At 39.7% G+C, this 20,928-nt stretch overlaps 2 pseudogenes; both read right to left on the reverse strand.

Moving 5' to 3' along the window:
* Positions 1-12,011: 12,011 nt before the first annotated feature.
* Positions 12,012-14,628, reverse strand: LOC107291225 (annotated as a pseudogene).
* Positions 14,629-16,232: 1,604 nt separating this feature from the next.
* On the reverse strand, positions 16,233-20,350 carry LOC107291236 (annotated as a pseudogene).
* Between the last annotated feature and the right edge of the window lie 578 nt (positions 20,351-20,928).

The following is a 20,928-nucleotide window of genomic DNA, read 5'->3' on the forward strand; positions in this document are numbered from 1 at the left end:
CCTAGCCCTAGGAAAGAGGCAATGGCATAACTTCTTCTGAAAAAAAATCTAACCAAGAAAACTGCAGGGATTTGTCCAGGCAGTTTCTGAGAGTCAGACATGACTGAATGAAAGAAAAGATCAATAACTAGAAAGAGTGCAGAGAAGAGCATCAAAGATGATCAGGGGACTGGAGGCTGAAACATATAAGGAACGGTTGCTGGAATTGGGTATGTCTAGTTTAATGAAGAGAAGGACGAGGGGGGACATGATAGCAGTATTCCAATATCTCGGGCTGCCACCAAGAAGAAGGAGTCAAGCTATTCTCCAAAGCACCTGAAGGCAGGACAAGAAGCAACGGATGGAAACTAACCAAAGAGAGAAGCAACCTAGAACTAAGGAGAAATTTCCTGACTGTTAGAACAATGCATGATGAGTCATGCATGATGATATTCCTTAATTGACAAAACCTATAGCACAGCTCTCCTGCCAAATGCAATAGACAGGTAGAAGGGACTGGGAAAAGTAGTCCTACAAATAACTTCACTCTATCCTGACCTTTTTATCCACGCTGCAGATGCCCTTCCTTCCAACTGCTCCACATGCACATAGCAAACTTTTTTTTTCCTTCCATGTCCTAATGCTAGCCAAATGCTGGAGGAAGTGTAATTGACTTATCTGCAAACTATGTCAATTTGGAGATAAAGTTCTTTTTCTTCCCAGGCCTAAGATAGAAAGCCTTTGTCAACTAGAGTAGGAAAAAGAAGCAGAATAAAGTGGAAAAAGAAGCAGAATAAAGGGCAAGAAATTTTTTTGTTATTGTGTGAATTTAAAATGGAATTTAAAAAATATGAGAAATTTGGTGGGTCTGATAGGGAATCCTTGTGGATCATATATGGCCAAAGGGTTGGAAGTTCTCATGATTCTTCTAAACAAATAGATTCACAGCTTGGGATGTTTGTTGGTACATTTCATCAGATGTTCATGTGAGTTCTATGTTTCTGCCTTTAAACTTTATTTTATTTTATTGTCTAGAATAGAGTTAGTTAAATTCCACTGACATTGGAGTGTTCAGCCACACTACAGTACACTTGTTAACTGTACTGGCTCTGAATCAGTTTCCAATTAATATTTCTGGCCCTGATAATTAAGCTACCTAATGATATCTTTTACCATAGTTAATTATTCAATGAATGTACATGTAATCAATAAGGGAAGAACCTTTTTGCTTTGTGTTTTGTATTGATTATATTGCTTATATTATATCATATTTTAAAACATCATTTTTTGCCATTTATATTCCCTAAATATAAATGTAATTTTGAAAGTGAGCATTAAGACGGGATAGAGAGAATAATAGAACTGTGGAATTGGAAGGAAACATGTGTCATGTTGTTCCTTCTTCTGATATGTACAAGAAATCTTCACAAAGCTGTGTGGTTTTCATTTTAGCATCTGAAATATATTTGTATCACATATCAGTATCATCCATCCATCCATCCATCCATCCATCCATCCAGTTACACCAAACTAAAGCCAGTTAAAGTTTTAACTCCTTCTTTAGCTTTCCATTTTCATATCTATCCCCTCAATAAAAGCTGGGCTACCAAGTGATTTAACCAGTTGAATGTGGCAAGGGATAGTCAGATTCTTATACGTTTGACTTTTTATATACCAGAATTGTGTTTTTGGCTGATGCATCAATGTATTTTTTCTGGACAGTAGATCAAATTAGAACAACAGATATGAAATTTGAAATGAACGTGAAGACTTGTCAATAAACATATAAATATGGGCTTAAATATTCTCATATATGATGTTGGAGATGTTTGCTGCAGGAAAAGAGTTGTATTATTAGCAATGCATCCAGTTTCTTTTGTTAAGAAAGGAGTTTCACTTGAGATATGTGGATTTGACCACTAGAAAGTTTGGCTATGTCTACAGAGATGGTATTATTCAAATGTTATCTTGTACTCAAGTACACACAATGGAATCTTTGAGTTATAGATTTGTATATAAAGTCATAAAGAAAGGTAAGACATGTTCACTTTTGTGGAAAAGCCACTTCATTGCTGAAATAGCAACTCCTTTTTGTATTTTATAAACAAGAATATGGCAGTGTTACAAAAGCTGTTTCATTTAGAACCATCCTATGTTCAGCAATTTAATTATTCCCTTAATTATTGAAACATTCATCATAGTTTTCCAAATGATTCATTGCTGACTGGCTTCAGCTCTTTGACTCATTAATATAGTGACAAGTGAATTGACAACCTTCTTGCTAACTCTACATGAATACTGGGAATAGGAGACTTAGAATCTTGATAGGGGGTGTGTGTATTATTGTAATTAACCAACAAGACCTAGTGGCAGAAGCTTCATTAAAAGGCAAAGGTACACAATAATGTGTCAGAAAAGCCCAATTATCCATGGCTTTTATAATCAACTCTACAAAGTAATGTCTTCCTGAGGCAACTTTATTTTATTAGGGAATAAGCAATAAAGAGGAGATTCGTAGTGCAAATAAGCCTTCTACTGAATATGGGCACCTAACACTAAAAATAAGCATATGCCACAGTTATACAGATATTTTGAAGTGATTAGAACAAATGTGGCTTCGTGAAGAATAAATAACACTTTAGAAATCTCTAAACATCTTGGGGATATTTTCCCCCTAATTTTGACATTTTTGTAAGCCACCATTTCCCCGAACCTAAGCACCTCTAATAAAATAGAAATATTTCTCTTTCTTTAGCTAAATACTGCAGTATATAACTTTTCTGCAATCTCTCTCTACAAGCAGTCTTTCCGAGCCTCTCTTTCTTTGCCCAGCCAGCACTCAGTAACCGGCATCCAGCTCTTCATCTGATTTTATGTACACTGTCCTTGGATACTTCTTGACTTCAGAACACTGAGCAATTTAACAGCCTTTCCCTCATGTTTCAAATAGGGACATCCATACATAATAGAAGGGGGAAAAGGAGAAGGGGGCAGCAGAACAAGAAGTTTGAGCTTTTGAAACAGTCCTTGAGGTTTAGTGTGCCGCTGATGACTGAATCTTGCAGGAGCAAATCCATGTAAATCAATACATTTATTTTGTTCACTCACCAGCTCTCTCCCTGAGTTAACACCCCAGCACACACAATGCTAGCGAAGGTGATTATCTCTGCTAGCATAATTCCTCCGTAACATCTGCTTTCGCCCATAACACTCCACTAATTTTTCCCTCATTTCATTACACATAATTTTCTTTCAACACAATCTACATGTATTAAGTGGTAATGACTTTCCAGTTAAGAGCAAATCGACGCCAAGGGACCCCCCTCCCCTCGATTGCCTGCCGTGCCTGACTCCGGCTATTAAAGATAAATTTGGTGTCTCAGAAAGCGGCAGTAAGCTAATCAATCAATTAAGCAGTTAGGACATACATTATCAAAATTCCACAGTGTGGGGTGCATGAGAGCATGCTGATATGCTGGATGATTTTAGGAATAAAAAATAATTTGTAAATGACTAATGAACACACTTTGAGGTTGAAAGTCAGTATTTAGCATCTTCTGAACTGAAAACACAAACTATTAGACTAGTTAATCTAAGGGGAAAATCTGTGTAAGCAGTTAAATTGACCACTTAGATGATAAATTCAGCTTGCTGTCTAGCAGTATTTTAAGAATGAAGTATGCGAGATAATGATTTGTCAAAACTGTATAAAATAAGCAAAAGGAGTTCTTCATTAAGGTAGTCGTTGCAACTTGTCAGAATGTCTGCTATCTTGCCCAACTCTCTGAAAACAGATTCGTACTAATGACCTGCTGGATACAGACAAATGGTTTAAGACAACTAATACACACTTCAATAGTTTTTAAATTAAATGGTTAACCTTGATTTTAGATGCATATCATGCATTCTTATTTTTCCCCCTAGAAAATCAAAGAAAAAATAAAATAACTTTCCAAATAACAAAGACTAACCTCCCAAACACAACATGCATGCAAGCACTGCCTGTCATCAAGAGTCTAGAATGTTTTAATTACTCACCCCTATAAGAAGAATCTGCACAAATCTAAGGCAGAGATGAGTTCTGATTTCTGTATGCAAACCGTTCCCTGAACAAATAAAGAATGCAAGTTACACCAATCACATGTGCTTTTTTTTCTCTTAAAAATTGCAATTCATTCTTTAATGGGGTTGGGGGGGGGAGAAAGAGAGCGAGAGAGAGAGAGAGAGAGAGAGAGAGAGAGAGAGAGAATGTATGTATGTATGTATGTATGTATTGTTTGAAGGAGGAATTATAGTTATTCCAGGCGCTTTTTAATTTATTTTCCTCAGTCTCATATCTCACTTATCAGCTTGCATGTTAGTGCTTTGGCAAATAATATGAGTACCACTTGTTTCTGGAGATTGCAAGCTCAGTAGAGGAGAAAAAAGCAAACTTATATTTCCTAAAACATAATGAGGCTGAATAACAAATTGGGGCTAAAAAGAATATTACAGCAACTAGGCACCTAATAATGAAATTGTGAAAAAAAAAACCCTTCTCCTGCTCCTTTTTTTAAAAAAAAAGAAAATAATCAGTGAATCTTTAAAATAAAAAGTGACTGTCACCAGGCTTTGCCAATTACTTTCCCTGTCAGTGTTAACCATTTTGCCTAAAGCTTTGTTATCCTAATGCTGTAGATATCAGATGAAATGACATTAAAAAGAAATGTAGGCTTTCCTTGAGCTTCCATCCTCCACCTGCAGTCACCTCTGTTCATTACCTTGACACAAACTGGGGTTTTGCAGTCCACATAGCAGAAGTGAAAGAAGAAAATGGTAACTTTTACTCTGCAAAAAGGTAAAAATGAGAAGAATACATGAAAAATGGAAGAGCACTTTTTAATGCAATCACAAGTTAAAGAATGCCAAGGCACACATCAGTCCTTTTTTTTTTTCTTTTGTCTTCCTTTTTTGCCCAGGTAAATGTATCATGCTAAGCATAGGAAGCAGAATAGGAATCTGCAAAGTAAAGGTATTGTTTATATAATCATTTATTTTACTAATTCATAATCAAAATATGCACCTCCTATAATATCTGGGTAAAGAAATAAAATACAGTAAAATATGAATAATTCTCCTGTTAAAAAGAAATTAGAAACACAAAAATATTTCTAGGGATTTTTTTTTGTTTTTGTCTTTCTAATATCTTTCTCCATGAATAAGTTGCAGTCCTGAAAGTGTTAAAACAATTAGCCATCAAAATTACTTGATTTCTCCTCCCCCTGACTTTCTCTTACTTACTATCACATTTGTGAGAGGCCTCGTGCTTTTGTGACATCTTAAATGTTACCGTGTTTTACTTTTAGTTGTTAGGGCCAGCCTTTAAAAAAGCATGATGTTGATTTTCTTTGAAGGAAACACACCAGGACTCTTCTATTTCACTGGATTTCTGACTGAGCTTATTAAAAAAGAAAAAAGAAAAAGAAACCTAACCAGACTCTACTTTTACTAAGATCTCTCTGTCAATTCTCATAGCTAAAAGATGCATTTTGAAAACACTCAGGACTTTTTATTAATTGCATGTTTAAGAAGAAAAAAATATTTTAAACTAAAACCTTTTCTATGCTCATTTTATCCAGCACAGGTGAACTCAGAATGTCTGGCTTTCAAAGTTTGTGTTTGCAAAGTTTTTGCAAGTTGGTGAAAATTACGTCCCCCTTACACACGTTTTGTTTTTATTTATTTATTTATCAGCAGATGGGTCTGTTCTATGGCCAAATGAGGAAATGTAGGGTGGCTGTTGTTGTTTACTAGAATCAGTTAAAACACCCACCTTAAACCCACCCCTTATTCGGTTCAGTAGTACCTTCATCCTCCAATAAACCGTTTTCATTCCATCTGGCATGTGTTTGCTCTGAAGACATTTTCCTGTCAATCTCTCCTGCCACATTAAAAAATCTGTCATTACTATTGCATTGCTGCCTGGCTCCAGAGATTTGTCTGACTGCTTTATTGCTCCACTCATTTTTTTTCCTGCTACAGCCAAGAAGCAGAAATAAAGGTTTGTTGTTGAAACATGGCCGCAAGGAAAGTAGGAGGCACACATCTGTCAAGGTATTACCTTTCTTCAACCAGGGATTAAGGTGTTTTACTGCACTCGCTACTGAGCAGTCACACTGAATAAATTTTCTCAGTAGAACATAAAAATGAACTCATACATTTTGAACTGGGTTTCATTCTTTCAACCAGCCCAGATAATTATGCAATGGCCTCACGATGGGGCTGGGTAGAAAGAGTCCGGAAGGGGAAATTCTTTCTCTTTCAAATTTGCATTATTTAAATACAAAGCAGAAGCCTGAGAGGGCTCAAAAACATTGGAGCAATGTAGGACTGAGTTGAAGGAAAACAATTCTACCTCTTTCTTTCTTTCCTCTTTCACAGAGCTGAAAATAGGCTATGGAGATATGTTTTTCTTATATGTATCTCATGCATTAGAATGAATGAATGGATAAAAGTAAAGGTTTTGTATTAATATTCACTGAAGGAAAATAAGCAATGCATTCACATCTACTCCTTGACATGGTTGGGACTTTTCCTAATTGCTGTGGGGGTTTGCTGGTGCAACAACCTTACGTGGAGAGATGGGTCATTCAATCAGTCCATCTTAGGAATCTGTTTCCAGAAGGCAGATGAGACGTTTCCCACCCCCGAAAAAAATCATGGGTTCACAAAATCATAGATTCATAGAGTTGGATGAGAACTTGGATATTTTTTTATTCCAATCTCTGCCAGGACAGAAATCCTCAAACCATCCCAGAGGCTTTATTTGAAAGCCTCCATGGATGCAGCACCCACAACTCCAAGAAGTCGACGGCTCACTTTGGAAGGCAGCTTGAAGTGATGATGGGCAATTTCTCTGAGACTTGAACCAGAGTCTCTAGGTTGAAAAGGCAGGGAAAAGCAGCCTTGGCTGAAATTGTACCTGAATGGCTTCTGTCCTTGAGGGCTCATTGGTGTTCTGAGAAGCTTTAGGGAAAGAAATAAACTAGGAGATTCCTAAAGCACAACTGGCATAAATCAAGGAGCAAAACTGATTGAGCATGGATAAGAGCCCATACCCAGGCATATAATATAGCAATACAAGTAACAAAATGTTAACATTTCTCTGTTCTTATTGTATCCACAGAAAAAGGGCACTGTGAGGAATGTTATGGACATCTAGAGGACAAAGCCACTTGATTCACTCAGGGCTTGACACAAGCTGGGCTGGTTCAGAGCAAGATGGTGGCGGCCCCATATTGCAATGTTATTTGGGTTGGATTAGATCTTGGGATCCTGAAGAAGTAGGCAAGCTACTCTGCAATATCAGTTTAGCTACTTGCTGTCTGAATACTTGCCTCTCCTTGTTGGTAAAAGCCATCAAAGAGTCACAGATAGCTGGGTTGGGTCAATGGTTAGTGCTTCCTTGAGAAAGATGTGTTATTCTCTTCTTTCAGCCACTCCTAATGTGTTGGGCAATTATTAATCTCTCTCCAAACATCCCTTTTTGAAAAACGTGGTACAAAAAGATGTTAGGTTGCAACTGCAAAGGGTATGGAAGATATGTATTATCTGTACCAATTTTAATTTGGTTCAAGCTTGGGTTCAGCATGGATTCAATCTTGTTTCAGGCATGGGTTCAGCCCTGATTATGCTTTTGATGATTTCTAGCAGGACTGGAGTAGACGTCATGTGATCCTTTGGGTTCTTCTTGAACCTCTGGCAGCTTTTAATAAAATTAATCATAGTACCCTGCTGAGTTTTCTCCAAAATTTAGGACTCAGTGCTGTTCCTTGTTCCTATTCAACATCTACAGTATGTGAAATTGCTGGGCTAGATCAGCTGTCAGCATGCTGATGATATCCAATTGTATATCTTGATCCCTGATTGCATAAGGGACATTATTTTATTCAAGTCTCAGAGGAGAAGAACAGGTTGAGTCTCCATCCCAGAAAAGACAGTAGTTTGGCGTTTGAAGATTTGCCAAATCCCAGTGAGAATCCATCATTAATTCTTAATGAGGTTGCACAGCCCAAGGCAGAGTTGGTTCACAATTTGGAATCTCTTGGACTCACAGCTGCTGCTTGAGGAACAGGTGACTGCTATGGAAAGTTGGATGACTCCATCTTGTGCTGTAATTTTTCCCAGAATGGCTAGTATTAGTCACTGTTACTTATGCCATGGTCACTCCTGAATGGATTACTATAATGCATCCCAGATGGGTTTGTCCTTGAAGACCACTCAGAAACTTCAAATGTCTAGAATGTGGCAAAGTATGAAATTATGAGTGCACCTCAGTATGCCCATGTTACATGATTAACTGTATTGGCTCTCAGTAGATTTCTGGATGCAATTCAAGATGATGGCTACCACCTACAAAGCCCTTTGTAGCATTAGTCATGTTATTTGCAGAACTGCCTTTTTCCAAATGTTTCTGCCATTTGGTGGGATTCACAAAGCAGCCCCTGCCCTTTGGAACATATACCTCAAGATTTCTTTGGCCCCAACCCTGCTGGTATTCCATAACTCCTTGAAGACCTGAATATTCTCTTGGGTATGGCATCTGAAGGCTGGGTGAGTCCATCAATGTGATTTTTTACAACATGACTACAGTTGTATAAATTGAGTTATATTGTCAGGTCCCATTATTTATTATTATGCTATAATTATGTAATTACTGCTGTTATTCTTGGGAGGATGTTTTATGCTTTTATTTTTATTAGCTTCAATTCTACATTCACTGCCTAGAGCAGTGATGGCGAAGCTATGGCATGCGTGCCAGAGGCAGCATGTATTGTCCTCTCTGTGGGCACGTGTGCTATCGCCCCAGCCCCACCTCCCCCCATGGCCCCCTCCTCACCAGCAGCCCCCCCCCGGAGAATTGCCCCAGGTGCGGCCCGCGCAGAGCAGTGCAGCCAAGGACATGGCAGCCGGGCAGCAGGGACAAGACTCTGCCCTCATGCCCCATTGTGCACAGATGATGTTGTGGGGCATGGCTGCCATGGTGCTGCAGGGCCACCTGGATCTGCTGCGGTGGGCCGTGGAGGCGGTGGATGGCCCTGCGGGCAAGTGGGCGGGGGCGGAGCGTGGGGCGAGGCAGGTGGAACAGGGGGCGGAGCGAGCAGGGTGGGGGCCGGTTTTTGGGCACTCGGTCTCTAAAAGGTTCGCCATCACTGGCCTAGAGTCACAATAGCAAAAAAGATGGCTATATTAATAAATATAAAATTAATTTTAAAAAATTGCAATTAAAACAACATATTTAAAGGACAAATAATTCCTACCATTATAATGAGTACTTATGATCTGTAACTATTTTTTTATAATATGTTGTACATGTACTTTCTTCCATAAAACTAATCATGGTCTGTGTAGTTTTCTTTTTCCTAAATATATCCATAGTATATTGGCTAATAAATATGGAATCATAGAATAGAGGGGTCTCCCTACTTCATGCAGGAAACTAAAGTCTTATATTTCCCAATATATCCTTGGAAGTCTACAGCAAGACAAGTCTGCACTTTTGTATGATTCCATTCAGAAATGTATCCTACTGTTGAACTGACCTATACTTTTCTCTGTATAATTATACAAGCATCTTTAAGGAATTTTCTCCTTCTTTTCCTATCATAAAACTTTGTTTTTAAACTCTCCATTGGAGGGGGCTGTTCATGTATCTAATAAAATTGGTTCAACCATAGGGTTACAAGTAAGATGTCCTTGTGAGAACATTCTTTTATCAACTTAGCAGTGCTTCTTATGCATTCTTCCATTGTTTTCATGGGAAGCATTAAAACTGACACACCATCAATGCTGGCATAAACATGGGCCCAATTGCAAGAGGAAACCCACTTTAAAACTTGTTAACAACTTTAAAACTCTTATTTCATCATTCATATGCTAGTCCCTCACTTATCTTTTTGTGTTGTTAATCTTTCTTTCTAAACCCAAATGAAGTGTGTCCCCATTTTCCTAATCATTTTCAAGAAACCGAAAGAATCTTTGCTCTGGTGTTTACAAAAATCTCATTGTGAAGCTATCAGGTGGCCTTGTTTGTCACATATATATATGATTCTGAAGTTGTCCTAAGTAAACAATAGTTCCAGCAGCCTTAGCTTTTGGGAGTCATAGTATTAACTGTGGACCTTACGTTCAGTGAGCAATGTCCAGCTGCATGCTTAAATGCATAAGAAAGGTAGGTATGCAAATGGCTTTAACTACATTATGGCATTTGCTTATACTGACTTCTCTAGAAATACAAAGAGTTCTGTGCCTTTAAATAGTTTCCTCAGAATTTCGTGGACAGAGAGCAACAGCTGTGACCACACAAGCTCCCTTAACCTCCTGTTTTGCAAAGCTGTGAAACCAGTAGGCCTGCTGCACTGGGAGCCCTCTTGGCCACAGGTGAGGAACTTAGCCATCTTCAATACTCAGTAGGCCAATCAAGCTGGCCCTGCATGAGGTAAGATGGATAGTCTCCCTGTGTGCCATGATCTCCCTCTGAAATTTCAGCAGATCAATGTCATTGTGGCTTTTAATTACCCCTTGGCTTCATCATTATTTCATGGGCTTTAATATGCCCTGCAGGACAAGGCCTCACAGAATACAGATAAACAACCACCAAGTACTATTTTCCCTTGGGGGTGATACAAACGCCATTGGAAAGGAAGATAGTTGCAATATATGACTTGTTTTGTTAACAAGACTGACCTCAGCCTTTTTGCGTTACTTTTTGTATCAACAACAAAGAATTAATTTGCCCTTTGATATAAAGTTCAGACTGGCTGCTTTGCTCTGGATACTACTGTTTCTTAGGATGTCCAAAACTCTCCTGCTAATATTGTAGGCAGATTGTAGCAGCTGAAGATTTTCTGTCTTGTATTAGTTTAGAGGTGGCAGATACTGATGGGCTGTTACTTTTTCTGGTAGGGAATTGATTTGCCCTTTAAACCTAAAATCCTCTTTACAGATTCTTTTCCTCTAAGAGGCCATGTTGTTTTATTTGCAAAGGGGTCTCATGTGGGTTTTGTTATATTCTGGAAAATATTCAATCTCTGATGCTCCTTCTATGGGATCTACCTAATGAAGAAAAATATCTAAGAAATCATTACCTGTGTCTTTTAATAGTTGCAAGATGTAGACCTTTCAGCAGGTCTAATTTGCATTAAAAAAATTACACTCTTCAGCATACAACTGTTAAAAAAGGAAAGTTGTGTTCTCCTTTGCATCATGGTTGTTCAGTTTGAAAGATACAAAAGCATAATAAAAAAGGAATAATTTGATAGATGCAGATGTGTCCATTTTTCACCAATAAAACTATGCCAGATACAATAAAGGAACTCCTTTGTACCCTTATTTTTTAGCCCAGGAGAAAGGACTACTCCATTAGCTCCTTCAACATTTGATCCTAATAGATCAAAATAAATCTCATTTCCAGGATCTGCCAATGAGGGAAACTTCAATGCATTCATTTTAATACTGATAGCTATACAGTAGACCCTAGCCCTTATTCCAATTTCATGTATTCAGAAAATATATCCAAGAATGCACTAGATCAATTGTTTTGGCTTCACTGCTGCCTTAGATCCCTTTCTCATATCTCTGGCATTAAACCAAAGTAAATTATACCTACAGGAATGTTTTAGGCTATGGAAAAAGTGATCTCTTCTTACTGCAAGGACAATGAAATATAAAAGGTTCTTCTATAATATCCTAGATGACAATAGCTTTGTGGTCTTAGAAATAACTTGAATGCTATTTAGTAGAAAGAGAAGAAAAAGACACAGAAATGCACAATTTAGGTTTCAAAATATGGGTATCATGTTTTTTTAGTAGTGATAGAATAACACAGCCTGGGAGTCCAACCAGGTAACTAGTCTCCATTACATTCTCTTGGCTAATATTACCAGGGACAAGGGCAGGTGTGCCTTCTTTGTAGGAAATGGAAACAGGCAGAGATACCCCTTTCACCCCACAATCACTATCCCACTGTGAGGTTTCCTTGCAAGTTAGAATATCTATTGCAATCCAAAATGTTTATTTGTCACCTGTGTCTCTTCAAATGTAGAGAAAGCACATTGACAGAGGTGACACTTGAATGGATGCTGTCCTATGTGTTTACGATAATGTCGAGTCAGCTCATCTGAACGGACAACTTTCCAACCACATCCTTCCCAAGTGCAGTGATATGGTTTCTCTCCTGCATGTGTGCGAAGATGAGCCTTGAGATGGGAGCTCTTGGTGTATGTTTTCCCACACCTGGGATGACTGCAGATGTGACTAGCAGGCCGCTTGTGGGACCATTGTTTGTGTCCTTTCTTAGGCTTGGCTATGGCTTCTCCAGTAGGTGAAGGCAGTTTCTTGAAACCAAGGAGTGGCAAAGCATAGAAAACAGAATCTGTATGGTACATTTGATCTCGGGCTTGATATGGGCTATGGGAAAAATATGGTATCCATTCAGCAGACTGCAGTGTGGCAGCTGGGAAGCCACTGCAGCTGGTAGAAACTGATTGTAAGAAGCATGTTTGCCTAGCAAGTGAGGACTTGGCTGTACATAGGCTTCACAGGTTATGTGATAATATTGCCCAAGAGATTTTTGTCTGGGCTCCCTGGGCTGTTGCCCTGCTGCAGCAAGAGCCACAGGATGTCCCTGGGCAAAGTGTGGCAACTGATTGTTGGAAAATACTAGACGCTTATTGTGTTGTGTTCTTTTGTATTCCCCCCCCCTTAATCCCCTATGCGCATCCTGATCACCCATTAAGGGTGATTGCCCTTCTCCATTGATCACCCATTAAGGGTGATTGCCCTTCTCCATCTGCATACAGAAAGTACGGGCAACGACCAACCGATTGATCGTTGCCCCAGAATGGTCGGTTACCTTAACACACTAATGTTCGCAGGGGAATCCCATAAAAGAGGGCTCCCCTGGCCCAGATGCCAGTCCGGATTTACTTTATGCCTTGCCAATAAACCGAGAGCTGACTGTCACTCGACTCGTGTCTTACTGCCTGCACGATCTAACACTGGCGACGAAGGTGGGATCCCAGTAAGACTGCACGACAAGGGCAACCTCGTGGCAAGCAACCTACTTCGAAGCAAGAGCTCCTCCACGCAGCCTTCTGAAGCAAGAAACTATCCGCGACTCCAAGATGGCTTCCACCTCGAAATTCTCGTCTTCCCTACCGGCATTCAACCCAGAAACAAACGACTGGGCCGCATACGTGGGAAGATTTGAGCTACACCTGGCCGGGAATGGGCAACAAGGCATTCCCGGGGATCAGAAGAAGGCCTTATTCCTTGCGAACTGCAGGGACGAGGTCTACCACGTGGCCCGCTCCTTGGTCGCTCCAGCCAGCATCGAGGACACTCCTTGGGCAGATATCCAACGTCTGCTGGCTGGTCAGTACGGGATCTCCGAAGGGTTCCTAGTCGCAAGGAACCGCTTCTACAACCGACGACAACGGGTGGGCAAACCCATCAGAAAGTACCTCGGAGAGCTCCGATCGATCGCAGCCCGTTGCGAGTTCGTCGCCCTGGAAAATATGCTGCGGGATCGACTCGTCATGGGGATGAGGGACAAGCACGTGAAGAAGCGACTCATCGTGCGTCGAAGTCTCACCCTCAGCGAAACCCTAGACGAGGCCCTCGCCGCAGAAGAGTCCGAATCCACGGCCACCGAGATGAGACGGGGTGACATCCATCGCATCCATCGCGAGCCAACCCCCGATCCGGAGGCCACCGAATCGGACGAGGCCGGCGAGGAAGAGACCGTCTATCGCACCTTTACCAGCTGGAAGCAGCGAGCATGGCGAGACGAGCGGGACGACCTCGAGTGTCCAGGGTGTTTGGGGAACCACACACGAGCAAACTGTCGGTTCCTAGACACCACGTGCAGCCGCTGCCTGAGGCGAGGACACATCGCAAAAGCATGCCGAGCCTCGCGCCCAAATTCCAGGAAACAGCGTTCGCCCCCNTTTCATGCCCGTTGCTGGTTGGCTAACTAGCAACGGGGTCTTACCAGCCAATGGAATTGTGTGATTACAAGCCAGGGGAATCCCATAAAAGAGGGCTCCCCTGGCCCAGATGCCAGTCCGGATTTACTTTATGCCTTGCCAATAAACCGAGAGCTGACTGTCACTCGACTCGTGTCTTACTGCCTGCGCGATCTAACATATTGGGCTCTATTATATCCTGGAAATAACTGGGTAGGATCGGGGCACAGTTCACAGAGTTCTCTTTTAGCAGGAACTGGATTTCCAAGCTTGAGGAACCAGGAACTTCTGCAACCTTGAGGCTTCCTGGGAGCGTTTCGCTGACTTCTTCCTCAACTGACACTGTCTAACAGACAGCAGACACTGAGGTCTGGTCCTCTTGGTCAACTCGAAAAAGACCAGCATTTTGCCCTGAGGTAGAAATTTTTTTTAGTAGAAGGTCAAGGTCCCAATAGGCTTCCTCATGCTCCTGCTTGACATTTTGGATCCTCTTAGGTTGGTTTGACTCCAAGAACTCCAGAGATGGAGTTTCGGGGCAGTCTTCTGTCTTCCACCACTGGAAACTTTCAGATTGTATATCCTGGAAATGGTTAAACCCTCCCAGGATACCAGCTAGGGGTAACACAGCCTCCACAAAAGCCATGGCTTATAAAAAGCTATATCCCTTTTGCTTTAGGTGTTACCATCAATATTTTTCTTCTTTTAATTCTTTCCTTCATTTGTCCTAACTGTGTGAGATATTTGTTCCACAAATATCAGTCAACAACATTGTGGAAACTGCACAGTTACATGTAGCCATTCATGTGGTGATGACAGGATTTACCCCTATTTAGAACAAGCAGCAACCATATTTCAATTCTGACACCCCTATCTTAACAGAAACTGTATGCAAGGACTCTTCTTTACAAATGTCCCAACAAATGTGTTGGAAAAAGAAGCCACAAAACACTTTCCATCATTCAGTCAGGCTGTGAAATAAAGGAGAGCTATTTCCTCTCCTTCTGTCCTTGATCAGTTCCACTGACTCTCCCAAGAGTCAATTAGCCAATAGGTATTCCATCAGCTACCTGAACTATTTCCATCTCACATGTTCATGACAAGAGCTGTAATTTAGCAAATGTTGCCAGAGCTTGCTTTTATCCTCAGTTTTCCCACTGCTTTTCCCTTGTGTGTTGCAACTTTAGATGGTAAGCTGGTGGGTAGGGAATGTGTTAAATAGATAACTAAATCGAGACTAAATCCCTGAAAGAGAGAAACTAGGAAGGTGGATGGAACCCATGTTTGGGAACTAGGGAACTTGCCTTTTCTAGATGGGGTTGCATTTAGAAACCGGAATATGATTTCAGGTAGCTCCTTGAAACATATTCCAAACGTGTTCCTGTAATAATTACTTGTTCCTATAGTAATACAGAGAATTCTGTAAGGCAAACTGTAGCGCATCCTTAAACCTTGTTCAGGTGAGATAGTACTACAAAATGTAGCAGTTGAGTGAGACACCAGGCTGTCTTCATGTTATACCTTCCTTGCATTAACTCTGCTAGCTATCAATTACCTGCCAAGCCAGGTTCAAGGATTTGGTTAGGACACACAAGGCTGTAAACAAATCAGGACCAGGATATCTGTCAGAATGCTTTTGGCATGCTTAGAGATCTAGTGTGTCATAGAGGTAAGGATAGTTCTCTACATACCAAGAGCCACCAAATTGCCACCTGAAGGTTGCATGTGGCCAGGTCTTCTCTATGGTGATACCAACACTCTGGAATATTCTTTCCCTTGAAATTTGGAAGGTACCTACTATACTATCTTCTAGACAATTGTGAAGAATTTATCTTCCTACAGGCTTTTTTCCATATGAAAAAGGTGTTTTTTTTAAACTCTCTTCCCCCCACATTTTAATGAATATGTTTTATTTAATAATGTTTTAGGTACTTTCTTATTTATGTTATTAATATTTACATTTACAATCTTGTTGTCTCAACTACAGGATTAAGAAGATAATAATTTGTGACAGGTATACAGTGTGAGAAGAATTTACATAACATTCACACTGTAGTCTATTAATGGGAGCTAGATATTATCATATTTTAAATATTTACATCCCGTCTGATTTTAAGTATATTTCAGTAGGTTTTAAATGATATTTCTGTATTTTACCCAACATTCATTTCAGAAATCAAGGCTGAGACTGAGGGTTTTTCCATACTATGTCTTCTTGAGTTGGCGAGGTTATGTCCATAAGAACTCTGATTACTTACAATCTCTTTCTCTGACCTTGTCATGCTCCTGGATTTTTTTCCCCCTAAAATAGTCCTCCTGTCAATCTTTGTCAGTGCCTCTGACTGCTCTCAAGTGACCAATTGGGTGACCTACCATGTGAGCGGTGTCTTTTTCAGGAGGAACTGCTGTTGCCACCAGTGCCCATGCTGCAAGACTTGGCTTCAGTGCCATGAAGGCAACCCTTAAATGAAGAGATAAGGGCCCAACTTGGGTTATCATTTGCTGCACGTGTAAGCACAGCAATGTCTGTAAGCAGGGTCTCAACAGCATCACTGTAATTTAAGATTTAGCTTTGGCTATGGCATTATTCGAAATTGCTTGATTCCTGTTCATGATATCAAATTCTGTTTCAGCAACAGGAGGAGGTAATGGATCCAACTCCCAGCTGTTGTGATTAAATGAAGCAGAAGCCTTGTTGCAGGCATCAGTGGAGGCCCATGGCTGCATTTGGGAAAGAAAGCTGGACTGAGATGCAGGACAGTGGCACTGCCCTGGGAGGTGGCATAGCTGGATGGGGAAGGGAAGTAGAGATGGAGAAGGCATGAATGGTGGAGGAGGTGATATGGATGGAGGAGGCAGCCCCATGAGGGAGGAAGTTGAAGAAAGATAAAACAGGTTTCTCAGTGGGTAGTGGTGGGATAGCAATCTCTATTGGAGTCACTCAGCCATCAACAGAGTATCAAGGGCACCTTGAGGGAGCTCTTGGAGGGAATCATTTTTGGTCTTGTGGCTCATACTGTGTGTGCAGCAAAGCACAACTCTGATGGTTAGCCAACTTCACTTCCTTTTTATCCCCATTCAGAATCTTTCCCGATTGCAGCTCTGAAAATGTATGGACTGAGTTCTCAGAAGCAACAGCCACTTCTGCATATCCTTTAGATTGGCTGCTGGCTCTATTCTCAGCTCCACAACATCATAAATATATTCTGGTCAATTTCTAACAAAGCTGCCAATATAAACTGCACCCATTTTACTGCATAGTCCATTATGGGTATACAAAATAGCAGTCAGTTTGCTGTTTGACTTAGGAGACAGTTCTTGGCAGCTTTCAACTGGTGGCTCAGCTAGCACATCATCACATAGATCCATCTGGTCAGCATTATTAAACTCAGAGTTCTAGTTAAACTCATTGTCACTGTAGATATTAATGAGGTTACTCCTTCTGAGGTAGTTTCTGGAGCCCCATAGAGACAATGGGAAGAAAGAGTCTCTCTCTCTCTCCTACTCCCACTCCCCCTCCCTCCTCCACAGTAAGAGCCTCCTCCACCTATCCATATTGTTGAAATATTGTCCACCTATCCTTGAGCTGTAGGGAAGAATGCTGACATGAAATTTGCTGTTTCCATTATGGATTCCTTAACTGTTCTCAGCTACCTGACTTCCCTCTTATATACTAGGAGTCAAAGCTCTTAAGGCTGTTTTGGTGGTGTCAGGAAAAGTGGGGAATGCCATACTAATACTTCTAGCGTTAAAGATGATTTAAACCTGTCTTACTCATGGTCTGGGGTTAAAGGAAAGTAATGGAAAATTGACAACCAGCAGAAAAAGAGAGGTGCCCTTACTATATAGTTGGATGCAAGTGGGGAAGGGTTCTAGGAGATAATGGCTTGCCTATAGTTAACAAGTGTGCTTTATCATTGGGCAAAATGTACCCCACTCCCTATTCCTCAAGGCATTTATATGGGCAATGGTGAGGGCTCAATAGCAATTGGGGAAGAGTTTATCAAACAGTTTGAAGACTTGTTATTCATTCTTGGCAAGTCAATATTGGCTTTGAGTTATTTATACAAACACATTTCAATAATAGAACAATGATGAAGCTATTTTCTTCCCATTATTATTGTTTTGTTGCTGTAATGATGATGACATATAAACCAGGAAACTCAAGAGAACTCTGTATCTATAGATCATTCCATCATGTTACGTGGGAAAATGTCTTTTGCTATTGTTTTTTTTTTTACTATGGTTTGTTATCATTCATTGATTAACAGTGTTTCTGTCTGCTGTAATTATGTCTGGATTTTATTATTTTAATTTTAGTTTGTTTACTATGAATGGGTTGATTCCACTACTGATATTTTAAAGAATTGTAAATTACAGTGAGTTCTTGGCAGACTTGGAGGTGTAATAAATATATAGACAAATGGACCAGTAGCACTAAAATTGCAGCCTCCCCAATGTTCATTATTTTTAATAACCTATTATGATAATTTTTCTTCAAAAATATGCTTTTTCTGGGATAGTCTTGAGGTGGAGAAGAAGCCATTCAGGTATGGCATATTCATCAAGATTATTAAATAAAAAACAGGAAAAATATAATTGTACTTCTATTATGAAGTAAGTATAAGCATCTTCAAAATATCTTCAATATATGTGGGTGCATTCTTCAATTTATTTATCATTTTGTGTGGTATCCTCCCAAAAGTAAAATGAAGTTCATAATTCCTTTTCACTCCTTATCTTTAAGGTGCATATCCTCATATAAGGACCAAGAATCAAATCCAGATTTACAACTATTTAGAATAAAATCATATTTAAGTTTCTCAGAACTAATTTAAAATCACAAAAGTTCTGATTTAATCTCACAGATTTCATTCCAGTTGTATATTTGAATTAATTTCAAAATTCAATAGAATTCCCAAAGGAGCTTATTTATATAACAAACATTCATGAACTGTGATCCATAACAGGGTGGCATAAAACACCAAGATTACAATTCTTATAAATCTAAATTATGCATTTCAAATTATTCTTTACTATTTTGGTATTGCTGCAGTGTCTTGAGTCATCCACATATAAATTTTTTAAAAGAAGGTATCAATTCCACCGAGACAGCAACCTTTCTACCTGCTTATCAGAAGTGATGTGTGAATTATTAGGCTCTCAAGAGGTTGTTACATCTATGTTCTCTTTGACCTATTATTCTCATTTTGAACATGTAGACATGACTTCATAGATTGAAATGACTTCAGGGGTTGCTAACTGAGAAAAATTAATTATGTACAATAGTAACTGCCTCTGCAATTGTATCTCTGCTTACTTGAGAATATCTTTCATTTGATCTAAAGGAATCTTTCCCCAAAACAATATGAAAGGCATTGGGCAAAATCTGCCAGCTCAGATACTTGAATATGTTGAACACTGTTTATTACAAACTATTGACAGTATTGGTCTGTATTTATTGTCTTTGACTATCTTTCTTCATTTTAAATATTATCACAATAGCGTTTAAAGTACCATATATTGGAAGTGTTTTATGGGTTCTTTAAAAACACTATTTTAATTTCTTCAAGCAATGGCGTGTGAGTGTGGGGGGAAGTCCCTCCAAAGAATATTCTTACCTCAAATCTAATAATTGTGCAGACTTCCAGTTTCTACAGAAGCACCTAATTTGGATTAGAGACACATCTAGCCATGAATATGTACTATTTGCAACATGCTCATGAATAGAGTGGACAAAGCATTCAAGAGGTCTGATGAAGCATTAAAGCAGCTGCACACTGAAGGTTCAATGCAGCTATTTCAAGAATTTCCCTTGCTCTGTTTAAATTTCCTGCATCTACAGACAATGTTTCTGTCACTAAAATACAAAAAAGAAAGACTGTGTATACAAATAGTCCTTGACTTATGACACAATTAAGCCCAAAATTTCTGTTGCTAAGTGAGACATTTGTTAAGTGAGTTTTTCTCCACTTTACAATCTTGCTTGCCACAGTTGTTAAGTGAATTACCGCAGTTGTTAAGTTAATAACATGGTTAAGTGTTATTGATAAATGAATCTGGTTTCCCTATTAACTTTGCTTATCAGAAGGTTGCAAAAAGTGACCACATGACTCCGGGATATTGCAACTATCCTAAATATGAGTCAGCTGCCAAGTGTCTGAATTTTGATCATGTGACCATGGGGATGCTGCAATGGTCAAAAGTGTGAGAAACAGTCATAAGTCCCTTTTTTTTAGTGCCAGTTCACTAAATGAACTTTTGTAAATTGAGGATTACCTGTACTTATAAATAAGTCCATCTGCAGATAAGCTGGGAAAAGACAGTGCCAAGGGAAGTGCTCTTAGATAAGAGATAGCATAGCCCATAGCTGGATAGCGAGTGGCTCAGAAGGTACCTCCCTTGTTTTGCAGGAGACAAGAGGAGAATTATACTTTCAGACTAATATAATTTTACAATAAAGTACACTTAGCTTATTTGGTTAGGTTTTCTTTCTGGTTTACCTGGAAAGGCTGACACCCTCACATTTTTGATATGTTTTCATTTTCTCAATTGGCTCATATTGGATGGGCCATTTTTCATAGTATTTTCTCTTCAGATGACTTATCTGCAAGTATATAAAGGTAGTCTTTGAATTACAGCCACAATTGGGACCAGATATTTTGTTGGACCATAAGAAAGGCTGAGCGCAAAAGAATTGAGGCCTTTGAACTATGGTGCTGGAGAAGACTCCTGTGAGTCCCCTGGACTGCAAGGTGATCAAACCAGTCAGTCCTAGAGAAGATCAACTCTAACTGCTCTTTAGAAGGCCAGATCCTGAAGTTGAAACTCAAGTACTTTGGCCACCTAATGAGAAGGAAGGACTCACTAGAGAAGAGCCTAATGGTGGGAAAGATTGAGGGCAATAGAAGAATGGGACGATAGAGAATGAGGTGGTTGGATGGAG

This window comes from Protobothrops mucrosquamatus, unplaced genomic scaffold (genome assembly GCF_001527695.2).
Source record: "Protobothrops mucrosquamatus isolate PMUCROS unplaced genomic scaffold, P.Mucros_1.0 scaffold_154, whole genome shotgun sequence".
Lineage (NCBI taxonomy): Eukaryota > Metazoa > Chordata > Lepidosauria > Squamata > Viperidae > Protobothrops > Protobothrops mucrosquamatus.